Genomic DNA, 10,691 nt, shown 5'->3' on the forward strand with positions numbered 1-10,691 from the left:
CTTTACCGCTCAGGCCAGCTGGAAATCTCCTTAATAAGTTTGGCATATCTCACCGCACTTTGCCGTATTTTCACTGTAATGATTTATGTATAGCCAAAACTTTTTGTTTTCGATCGGGATTTGGATGGAGAACGATTCATACCGGAAAAAGGTTATTTTTGCTGTCTGTATCCTGCAAGAAGATTTCCCTTCACTTCCTGTCCTGGGGACACAACAGGAAGTCTCTAATGCCTCGTACACATGACCGTTTTTTCCGTCGGGGTAAACTCCGACGGGATTCCGCTCAAGCTGTCTTGCATACACATGGTCACACCAAATCCCGACCGCCAAGAACACGGTCAACGCAGTGACTTTTTCCATCGGAAATTCTGAGCGTGTGTACGCGGCATAATGACCTAACTTCTCTTCTTAGACAGTTGTCACTAGAACAAGAAGTGAGACGAAATTTCTACAAAGTGGCGTTACTTCCCTTCACCAGACCGGGATGTGAGAGAAAATCTCTACAAAATGACGTAACTTCCCCTCACTTGCTTTCAGCACAGGGATGGTGGGAACCCCTCATAATGGGCACAGTGGGTGTACAGACCCGGGAACTCAGCACAGGGATGGAGGGAACCCCTCATAATGGGCACAGTGGGTGTACAGACCGGGGTACTCAGCACAGGGATGGTGGAAACCCCTCATAATGGGCACAGCGGGTGTACAGACCCGGGAACTCAGCACATGGATGGTGGGAACCCCTCATAATGGGCACAGCGGGTTTACAGACCCAGGAACTCAGCACAGGGATGGCGGGAACCCCTCATAATGGGCACAGCAGGTGTACAGACCCGGGAACTCAGCACAGGGATGGTGGGAACCCCTCATAATGGGCACAGCGGGTGTACAGACCCGGGAACTCAGCACAGGGATGTATACCCCCCCATTCACTGCTGGCATAGGACAATATCTGTAGCTGTCAGTGTTAGTTGGAGAAGCTCTGTGCATTCACATACAGCCTGGATAACGCCATACTGTCCGGTCACCCCATTGGATGGAGGGCTCCCCTGACCATGACTAAGGCGCATTCAACGTGGCCTTATCCAGAGTGAGTCAATGCTTTGGCCCCTGAGCTCTGGTGACGGTCAGCCGTTGGGGCAAGGTTCAGTTTTGTGACAGTTGTGGCTCAGGGCGTGCACACAGGAAACGATGACGTCACACTGCATCACCTTGTGATGGCCATAAGAGAGCTCATTGTGCGCAGTTTCAGGGTCACAGATGAGGCAATGCTGGACACAGCCGGGCCCCTCCAAGGGCTGCAATGGGGCCCAGCTCTGTCCAGTACCAGAACACAGCCGGGTACTGGGAAACCCCTGCAAGGTTAAGTATTAACTAATTGCAGATTTATTCATTTCAACTCAGGGTAGAATCGCGGCATCTGCTGAGCTGGGACGACTTATGGGATCCTGACCCGGCCCATCTAAAGGGCTGAAGATCTGAAGGTTAAAGAAGCTGGCGAGCAGATGTGGGCACCAACAAGGCAGCTCAGGGATGTCACATTGCTGGAACCCCTCATAATGGGCACAGCAGGTGTACAGACCCTGGAACTCGGCACAGGGATGGTGGGAACTCCCTCATAATGGGCACAGCGGGTGTACAGACCCGGGAACTCAGCACAGGGATGGTGGGAACCCCTCATAATGGGCACAGCGGGTGTACAGACCCGGGAACTCAGCACAGGGATGTTGGGAACCCCTCATAATGGGCACAGCGGGTGTACAGACCCGGGAACTCAGCACAGGGATGGTGGGAACCCCTCATAATGGGCACAGCGGGTGTACAGACCCGGGAACTCAGCACAGGGATGGTGGGAACCCCTCATAATGGGCACAGCGGGTGTACAGACCCGGGAACTCAGCACAGGGATGGTGGGAACCCCTCATAATGGGCACAGCAGACTGAAGAAATGTTTAGGTAGTAGCAGCCAACAATATCTGAAATCTCAGTCCTGAGTGGAGTGGTCCATGAACTATGCGCCTGTTTTGCTCTGGCTGTAGTAAGCTGCCTGTGTAGCCCAGAGGGGGTTAAACTCGCTCCAAGTGTAGATGGCATTAGGGCCTCAGTGAAGGTCACTGGCAGACAGAGCTGGAGACCAAATAGCAGCCAGGGCCGCACATTCCTAACTCCTTGGCTGCAAACCCAATAAGTGTACATTATATATATATATATATATATCTCTACAGTGGGGGAAATAATGATTTGACCCCCTTTAGATTTCGTAAGTTTGCCCACTTACATAGAAATGAAGGGTCTATAATTTTTTATCATAGGTGTATTTTATATGATAGAGACAAAATATCAACCAAAAACCCAGAAAACACGCACAGGATACAAATGTTATAAATTGAGTTGCAGTTCAGTGAGTAAAATAAGTGTTTGATCCCCGACCAACCAACAATAATTCTGGCTCCAGTAGGCGCTCATGTGGTACACAGATCAGTCCTGTAAGAAGGTTCTCCTAACGACAACTCGTTATTGGGTAGATTCAGGTAGGGGCGCGCTAATTTGCGGCGGCGTAGCCTAGCGTGTTTACATTACGCCGCCTTAAGTAAGAGAGGCAAGTACATGATTCACAAAGTACTTGCCTCCTTACTTAGGGCGGCGTAGTGTAAACGCGGTGGGCGTAAGGGCGCCTAATTCAAATGGGTTGGAGGGGGGCGTGTTTAATGGTAATGAGGCTTGACCTCAAGTTTTTGACGTTTTTTGGCTACTGCGCATTCGCCTGGCGACCTACATTTCCCAGTGCGCATTGCGGCTAAGTACGCCATACGGGCCTATTGATTTCGACGTGGACGTAAACGACGTAACTCCCGATTCGCGGACGACTTACGCAAACGACGTAAAAAATTCGAACCTCGTGGCGGGAACGGCGGCCATACTTTAACATTGTTATTCCACCTCATAGGTGGAATAACTTTAGGCCGCCTAAGGCCTTACGGAAACGGCGTAAATCGACTGCGGCGGCCGGGCGTACGTTCGTGAATTGGCATACAAACTCATTTACATAATCTACGCCTACCGCAATGGAAGCGCCACCTAGCGGCCATCCGAAAAATTGCAATCTAAGATAGGACGGCGCAAGCCGTCGTATCTTAGATATGTTTAAGCGTATCTCTGTTTGAGCATACGCTTAAACATACGTCGGCGTAGATTCTGAGTTAGGCCGGCTTATCTACTGATAAGTCGGCCTAACTCTTACTGAATCTACCTATATGTGTTTAAAAGACACCCATCCACAGAATCTCTTTCCTCCAATCACATCACACCATCATGGGGTAGACCAAAGATCTGTCAGAGGACGTCGGGGAGAAGATCGGAGATCGGCACAAGGCTGGAATGGGCTACAAGACCCTCAGCAAGAAGCTTGGTGAGAAGGAGACAACTGTTGGATCGATTATTAACAAATGGAAGAAATAAAAAATAACCATCGATCGCCCTCCTCGGTCTGGAGCTCCATGGAGGATTTCCCCTTATGGGGTGAGGATGGTCATGAGAAAAGTGAGGGATCCGCCCATAACTACACGGGGGAGGAGCTTGTGAAGGATCTCAAGGCAGTTGGGACCACGGCCACCAAATAAACCATTGGTGACACAATATTGATCGAAATCCTGCAGCCCCCGCAAGGGCCCCCTCTTCAGGAAGACACAAGTACAGAACGTCTGAAGTCTCCCAATGAACATCTAAATGATTGAGAGAAGATAGGGAGAAAGTTCAGATGAGACCAAAATTCAGCTCTTTGGCATCAACTCGACTCGCCGTGTTTGGAGGAAGAAAAATGGTGACTATGACCCTAAGAACTCTATCCCTACAGTCACACGGAGGGGGAAACATGAGGATTTGGGGTGTTTCTCTGATAAAGGTCCAGGCCGACTTTGCCGCATTGAGGGGCCAATGTCTTGGATGAGAACCTTCTTCCCTCAGAGAGAACACTGGAGATGGGTCATGGACGGGTCTTCCAGCATGTCAATGACTCAAAACATACCGCCAAGGCAACAAAGGAGTGGCTCAAGAAGAAGCACGTTAAGGTCATGGAATGGCCCAGCCAGTCTCCAGACCTTAATCCTATAGAAAATTTATGGAGGGAGCTGAAATTTTGGGTTGCCAAAAAACCTAAAGAAGGATTTAGAGAAGATCTGTAAAGAAGAGTGGAGACCAAAATCCCTCCTGAGATGTGTGGAGACCTGATCACCAACTACAAGAAATGTCTGACCTCTGTGCTTCCCAACAAGGGACCTCCCCCAACTACTAAGGGGATCAAATACTTATTTTACTCACTGAATTGCAACTTCTATTTATAAAACATTTGTGAATCCAAGGGTGGGGGGGAAGTGTCTCGGAGTTGAATATCTGTGTGATAATAAAGCAGTTTATTGTTATTGTTCACCCTACACTGTGTTACGGCTGGTGAGTGGGTGAGTGAAGGGGTCTTGGATGGCGCTGGTTCTGGACGGAGGAAGCAATTACACCGGACAGAGTCCTGTTGAGGACAAACATTCCTCACAATTTGTATCATTTGTGTGTTTTCTGTATTTCTGGTTGATATTTTGTCTCTGTCATATAAAATACACCTATGATAAAAATTATAGACCCTTCATTTCTATGTAAGTGGGCAAATCTACACAATCTGCAGGGGATCAAATACTTATTTTCCCCTCTGTATACATTTATATTTTATGTCTGCATGCTGGGAGTTGTAGTGCCACAGTCGTCAGTTTAGGGGTGTGTTGTCACCGACTCTCCTAATAGCCAGTGAGTGTCATTTGGTCCCGACTCAGGTGATTGTCACACGTCCCTGTGATTGCCAGGACGCCCTTCATTCCTGAGATCGGACATTCCCTCCCACGGCCGCGCCGTCCACATCCACCTGCCCGATTCTCCGTCACCTGACCCATCCGGGAGGAGAAATACTAGAAGAGGCCGAAGTCAGGATTTCAACACGTTCACTTGTTTTAAGGGAAATATTTTCTTTTTTACTTTAAACATTTTTTTTGTGGGAAATATTTATTTTATCCTAAACATGGCAATTTTTTTTATGGGAAATATATATTTTTTATTTATGGGAAATATTTTTTTCATCCTAAACATGCCATTTTTTTTTTCTTGCCTCTTTTTCATGAGTTTTTAGAAGTTTCTAATCTGGGGAGACCAGATATAGTGAATGCAGGCTCCTGGGAGACCAGATATAGTGAATGCAGGTTCCTGGGGAGAGCAGATATAGTGAATGCAGGCTCCTGGGGAGAGCAGATATAGTGACTGCAGGGTCCTGGGGAAACCAGATATAGTGACTGCAGGGTCCTGGGAAACCAGATATAGTGAATGCAGGCTCCTGGGAGACCAGATATAGTGAATGCAGGTTCCTGGGGAAAGCAGATATAGTGAATGCAGGCTCCTGGGGAGAGCAGATATAGTGACTGCAGGGTCCTGGGGAAACCAGATATAGTGACTGCAGGGTCCTGGGGAGACCAGATATAGTGACTGCAGGGTCCTAGGGAGACGAGATATAGTGAATGCAGGCTCCTGGGAGACCAGATATAGTGAATGCAGAGTCCTGGGGAGAGCAGATATAGTGTCTGCAGGGTCCTGGGGAGGCCAGATATAGTGACTGCAGAGTCCTGGGGAGGCCAGATATAGTGACTGCAGAGTCCTGGGGAGGCCAGATATAGTAAATGCAGGGTCCTGGGGAGACCAGATATAGTGAATGCAGGGTCCTGGGGAGACCAGATATAGTGAATGCAGAGTCCTGGGGAGACCAGATATAGTGAATGCAGAGTCCTGGGGAGACCAGATATAGTGAATCCAGAGTCCTGGGGGAATATATTTCACCAGAATGACTTGGTATGTTACAAAAATTTCTGAGAAGTGAAAAAAACCCAAATTTCACCCCCCCCCCCCCCCAGCAGCGGCGTTGGTTTATCGGCATTTAGGATCAGGTCAGGATGGCGGTTTGAGGAACACTCGGATCCCCTTCTGCCCAGAGATTCCCTTATCGCCTCGCTGTGTTATGGTTTCCTTTCACTTCTCCGTCAGCGCCGTATCCTTGGCCTGACACACCGGGCGCGCCGGTTACACATTAATAAAATGAACAGCCTGTAAAATGGTTTTATTTCCAGAGCGACGCCAAATCCAGATCCGAGAGTCCTACTCATCCCCGGGGGTCCTCCTCACCCCAACCACCAACGGGGACCTTCAATCTGCACCTATCCAATGATGGTTTGTGTTAATACGCTGTTACCGGGGAGCAAATTCAGTGCTCCAAAAAGGGGGGGGGGTATCACCTATGGAAGCTTTCCAGCATGTTACATGAAAACAAACCTGGCATGGGACTTAAAGGGGGCCTGTCATGAGTCAAAACACCTGTGTGAGACGCTTCAGCTGCCCCTGCCTCATTCAATATAGTTCCAGGTTGGCAACGCGTCAGAAAAATTGCAACTTCCAGCAGAGGTCCATAAACTCCTCCATGCTTGCTTGTCAACGCGTTTCGAAATTTAATAGCTTCCTCAGGACATACCAGAAGGCTGCGACATTCAGATGGTGGGGTCAGAATTTGGCGCATGGATCCATCCTGCATTGTATCACCGGTTCAGGCTGGTGGTGGGGGTGTAATGGTGCGGGGATGGGGTATCACGGGTTCAAGCTGGTTGTGGGGGTGTAATGGTGTGGGGGGATGGGGTATCACTGGTTCAGGCTGGTGGTGGGGATGTAATAGTGTGGGGGGGATGGGGTATCACCGGATCAGCCTGGTGGTGGGGGTGTAATGGTGCGGGGGATGGGGTATCACCGGTTCAGGCTAGTGGTGGGGGTGTAATGGTGTGGGGGGATGGGGTATCACCGGATCAGGCTGGTGGTGGGGGTGTAATGGTGCGGGGGATGGGGTATCACAGGTTCAGGCTGGTGGTGGGGATGTAATAGTGTGGGGGGGATGGGGTATCACCGGATCAGGCTGGTGGTTGAGGTGTAATGGTACGGGGGATGGGGTATCACCGGTTCAGGCTGGTGGTGGGGGTGTAATGGTGTGGGGGGGATGGGGTATCACAGGTTCAGGCTGGTGGTGGGGGTGTACTGGTGCGGGGGATGGGGTATCACGGGTTCAGGCTGGTGGTGGGGGTGTAATGGTGTGGGGGGATGGGGTATCACTGTTTCAGGCTGGTGGTGGGGGTGTAATGGTGGGGGGGATGGGGTATCACCGGATCAGGCTGGTGGTGGGGGTGTAATGGTGCGGGGGATGGGGTATCACCGGATCAGGCTGGTGGTGGGGGTGTAATGGTGTGGGGGGATGGGGTATCACCGGATCAGGCTGGTGGTGGGGGTGTAATGGTGCGGGGGATGGGGTATCACCGGATCAGGCTGGTGGTGGGGGTGTAATGGTGTGGGGGATGGGGTATCACCGGGTCAGGCTGGTGGTGGGGGTGTAACACCCCTTATGTAATAGAATTATAACATCGCCGGGAAAATCGATCAGTAAAATCAGAGCGTTCCGTCACAGGATCAGATCTAATCTGCCGTCTCATAAGGAACGATCTCCGACAATTCACATCGCCGTCTCCTGTGTGTGGCGAATCTTTGATTCTCTTGGCAGATCATTTATTCGGGGTGCCGGCCGCTTCTAATTAATGACTGAGCAGGAAAAGTTTTTATACCAAACAATGATAATTACAGGAAGGAGATGAATATTTTGTAGATGATTGATGACCAATCACGGCTTACATAACAACCATCACATGTGACGCAAGTCAGCACCAGGAGTCTCACTTCTACAGCTCACAATTCCAGATTCCTGACTGCTCAGGCAATTTGCATATTGCCCAAGATTCAAATCTGGGTTTAGAATATTATCCAAGAATAATAATAATATAAACCCTGTATACTACATAAAGCCTGTATAATAATAATAATAAATAAAACCCGGAATAATAATAATAATAATAATAATGATAATAATATTCCCACTATACTATAGAAACCCTGTATACTACTGCTAATAATAATAATAATAATAATAATAATAATAATAATAATAATAATATAATTGTCCACTATACTACATAAAGCCTGTATAATAATAATAATAATAATAATAATAATAATAATAATAATAAATAATATATAAACCGGTCAAATAAAATTCACACTATACTATAGAACCCCTGAACAACAACAACAATAAATCCCGAATGATAATATTAATGATAATAATGTCCCCACTATACTATAGAAACCCTGTTTACTTATTGTTATTATTATTATTATTATTATTATTATTATTATTAATATTATTATAAAAATAATAATAATAATAATATTAAATAAACCCTGTATAATAATAATATAATTTTCCACTATACTACATAAATACTAAATAATAATAATAAATAATATATAAAACAGTCTAAAAAAATTCCCACTATGCTATAGAACGCCTGAACAACAACAACAACATATACATCCATAATAATAATAATATTATTGATAATAATGTTCCCACTATACTATAGAAACCCTGTATAATAATAATATCATTTTATCTATCTAAAGCCTGTATAATATTAATAAATAATATATAAAACACTCTTATAAAATTCCCACTATACTATATAACCCCTGAACAACAACAACATATAAATCCTGAATAATAATAATAATAATAATATTCCCACTGTGTTATATGGTCATTATAGAGAACATTGTCAAAATAAATAATATATTAACAAATAGAATCACAAATTGAGATGGAAAGACTGCTCGTGCAATTTGCATATTATTACCCAAAATTCAAATCTGGATGTAGATTACACAATATTAGCCATAAAATTAGAATATTATCCAAGAATACTAATAAAAAAATATAAACCTTGAATAATAATAATATATAAATCCTGGACAATAATAATAATAAAAAATCCCCACTATACTACATAAAGCCTGTATAATAATAATAATAATAATAATAATAATAATAATAATAATAATAAATAATATATAAAATCTAATAAAATTCCCACAATACTATAGAAACCCTAAACAACAACATATAAATCCTGAATGCTCGTGCAATTTGCATATTACCCAAAATTCAAATCTGGATTTAGATTACCCAATATTATTAGCCATAAAATTTGAATATTATCCAAGAAGTTAGAAATCTTTCTCCGATATTCAAACGAAGCACAAAGGGCTGCCAAATACAAAGTTCCAAATACATGATTCCCAAATGAACCAATCACAGATTATATAATATATACTATACGGGGTGCTGTCACCCTGGTGATTTATATATACTACACATATATACTGTACTACACATATACAGAGCTTTTTTTCTCAGAAAATAGGTGCAGGAACTCAACCACAACGCATTCAGATTTCACAAACAGTAGAAGGGTCTTAAAGGGGCATTAAATACCAGAATTGCATTACATACAGAATGCAGAGTTCAGGGGGTTACAAAGCTGTCACTTGTAAATACAGAAACCAGACTTCTGTGTTTACAAGTGATTGTAGTGAGCGGGTACCAAAGGGTCTGAGCCAGAGGTGGTGGAACTGAGTTCCCCCAAGTTCCCCCTGAAAAAAAGCCCTGCACATATATATACTACACACACATATATACTACACACATATAAGCCATCCACCTAACTGTGAATACTGGTGGCTGTGGGACTGGTTGCACATATTAGAGCCCCCGGCTGCGACTCTCCTTCTGATACAAACTGTTACAAAGTCGGAATGTTTTTCTCCCTCTGGATTGCACAGGGTTTTGCTCTTTGATCACCTTGTTTGTGTTCTCAGGTTTCCTGACGTACCTGGAGCCGGTGTGATCGGAGAGGTCACATAGGAAGAGGATCGGAGCCGCAGAACACACACAGGTATGAAGGAGGCACGGAGGGACTCAGGTAAGTCAGGAGGAACGGAGGTGGGTGTGACTCTGACTCACTCTCCGCTTTGTCACGGCCAATTACACTGTAACCAGAGTCCAACGCACGGCGGTCAGCGCTGCATTGTAGGATCTGCCTGACCTGTCGGTACCTGTCCGCCCTCGGGGAGGGACATCTGCTGCCTAACGACGGGGGCGGGGGTACAGTCTTCTCTGGATTTTCCTCAGGGGGGGGACAAATGGGGGGAATGAAGATTCCCAGACAGTTAAAGCACGCGATGGCAGAGCTCCCAGCCTCACCTGTACCGTATACACTCAGGTGTACTTCCAGGAGAGCCGCCGCCTCCTCCCATTAATCATTACACCGATGTGTGACAACCAGCTGATCCTCACAGGGGAAGGACACACAGTACACAACCTGACCCAACCTACATGGAAGGCCTGACCCAACCTACATGGAAGGCCTGACACAACCCAACCTACATGGAAGGCCTGACACAACCTACATGGAAGGCCTGACCCAACCTTCTACATGGAAGGCCTGATCCAACCTTCTACATGGAAGGCCTGACCCAACCTTCTACATGGAAGGCCTGGCCCAACCTTCTAAATGGAAGGCCTGACCCAAACTTCTACATGGAAGGCCTGACCCAAACTTCTACATGAAAGGTCTGACCCAACCTTCTACATGGAAGGCCTGGCCCATTCTTCTACATGGAAGGCCTGACCCAACCTTTTATATGGAAGGCCTGACCCAAACTTCTTCATAGAAAGGCCTGACCCA

The 10,691-nt window shown here is 46.2% G+C and overlaps 1 protein-coding gene across 2 annotated transcripts in view; it reads right to left on the reverse strand.

The window, feature by feature from the left end:
- The window catches only part of SEMA3B (semaphorin 3B), a 68,949-nt gene extending 58,992 nt beyond the window's left edge, over positions 1–9,957 (reverse strand). Inside the window, exon 1 of one of the 2 annotated variants that reach the window (XM_040358769.1) lies at positions 9,837–9,957. The gene's annotated coding sequence lies outside the window, so the exon portion shown is untranslated. Of the gene's footprint in view, positions 1–9,805 lie in introns of both variants that reach the window. The other variant, XM_040358770.1, reaches the window with a different exon arrangement.
- Positions 9,958–10,691: the final 734 nt, after the last annotated feature.

This window comes from Rana temporaria, chromosome 7, assembly GCF_905171775.1.
Source record: "Rana temporaria chromosome 7, aRanTem1.1, whole genome shotgun sequence".
NCBI lineage: Eukaryota > Metazoa > Chordata > Amphibia > Anura > Ranidae > Rana > Rana temporaria.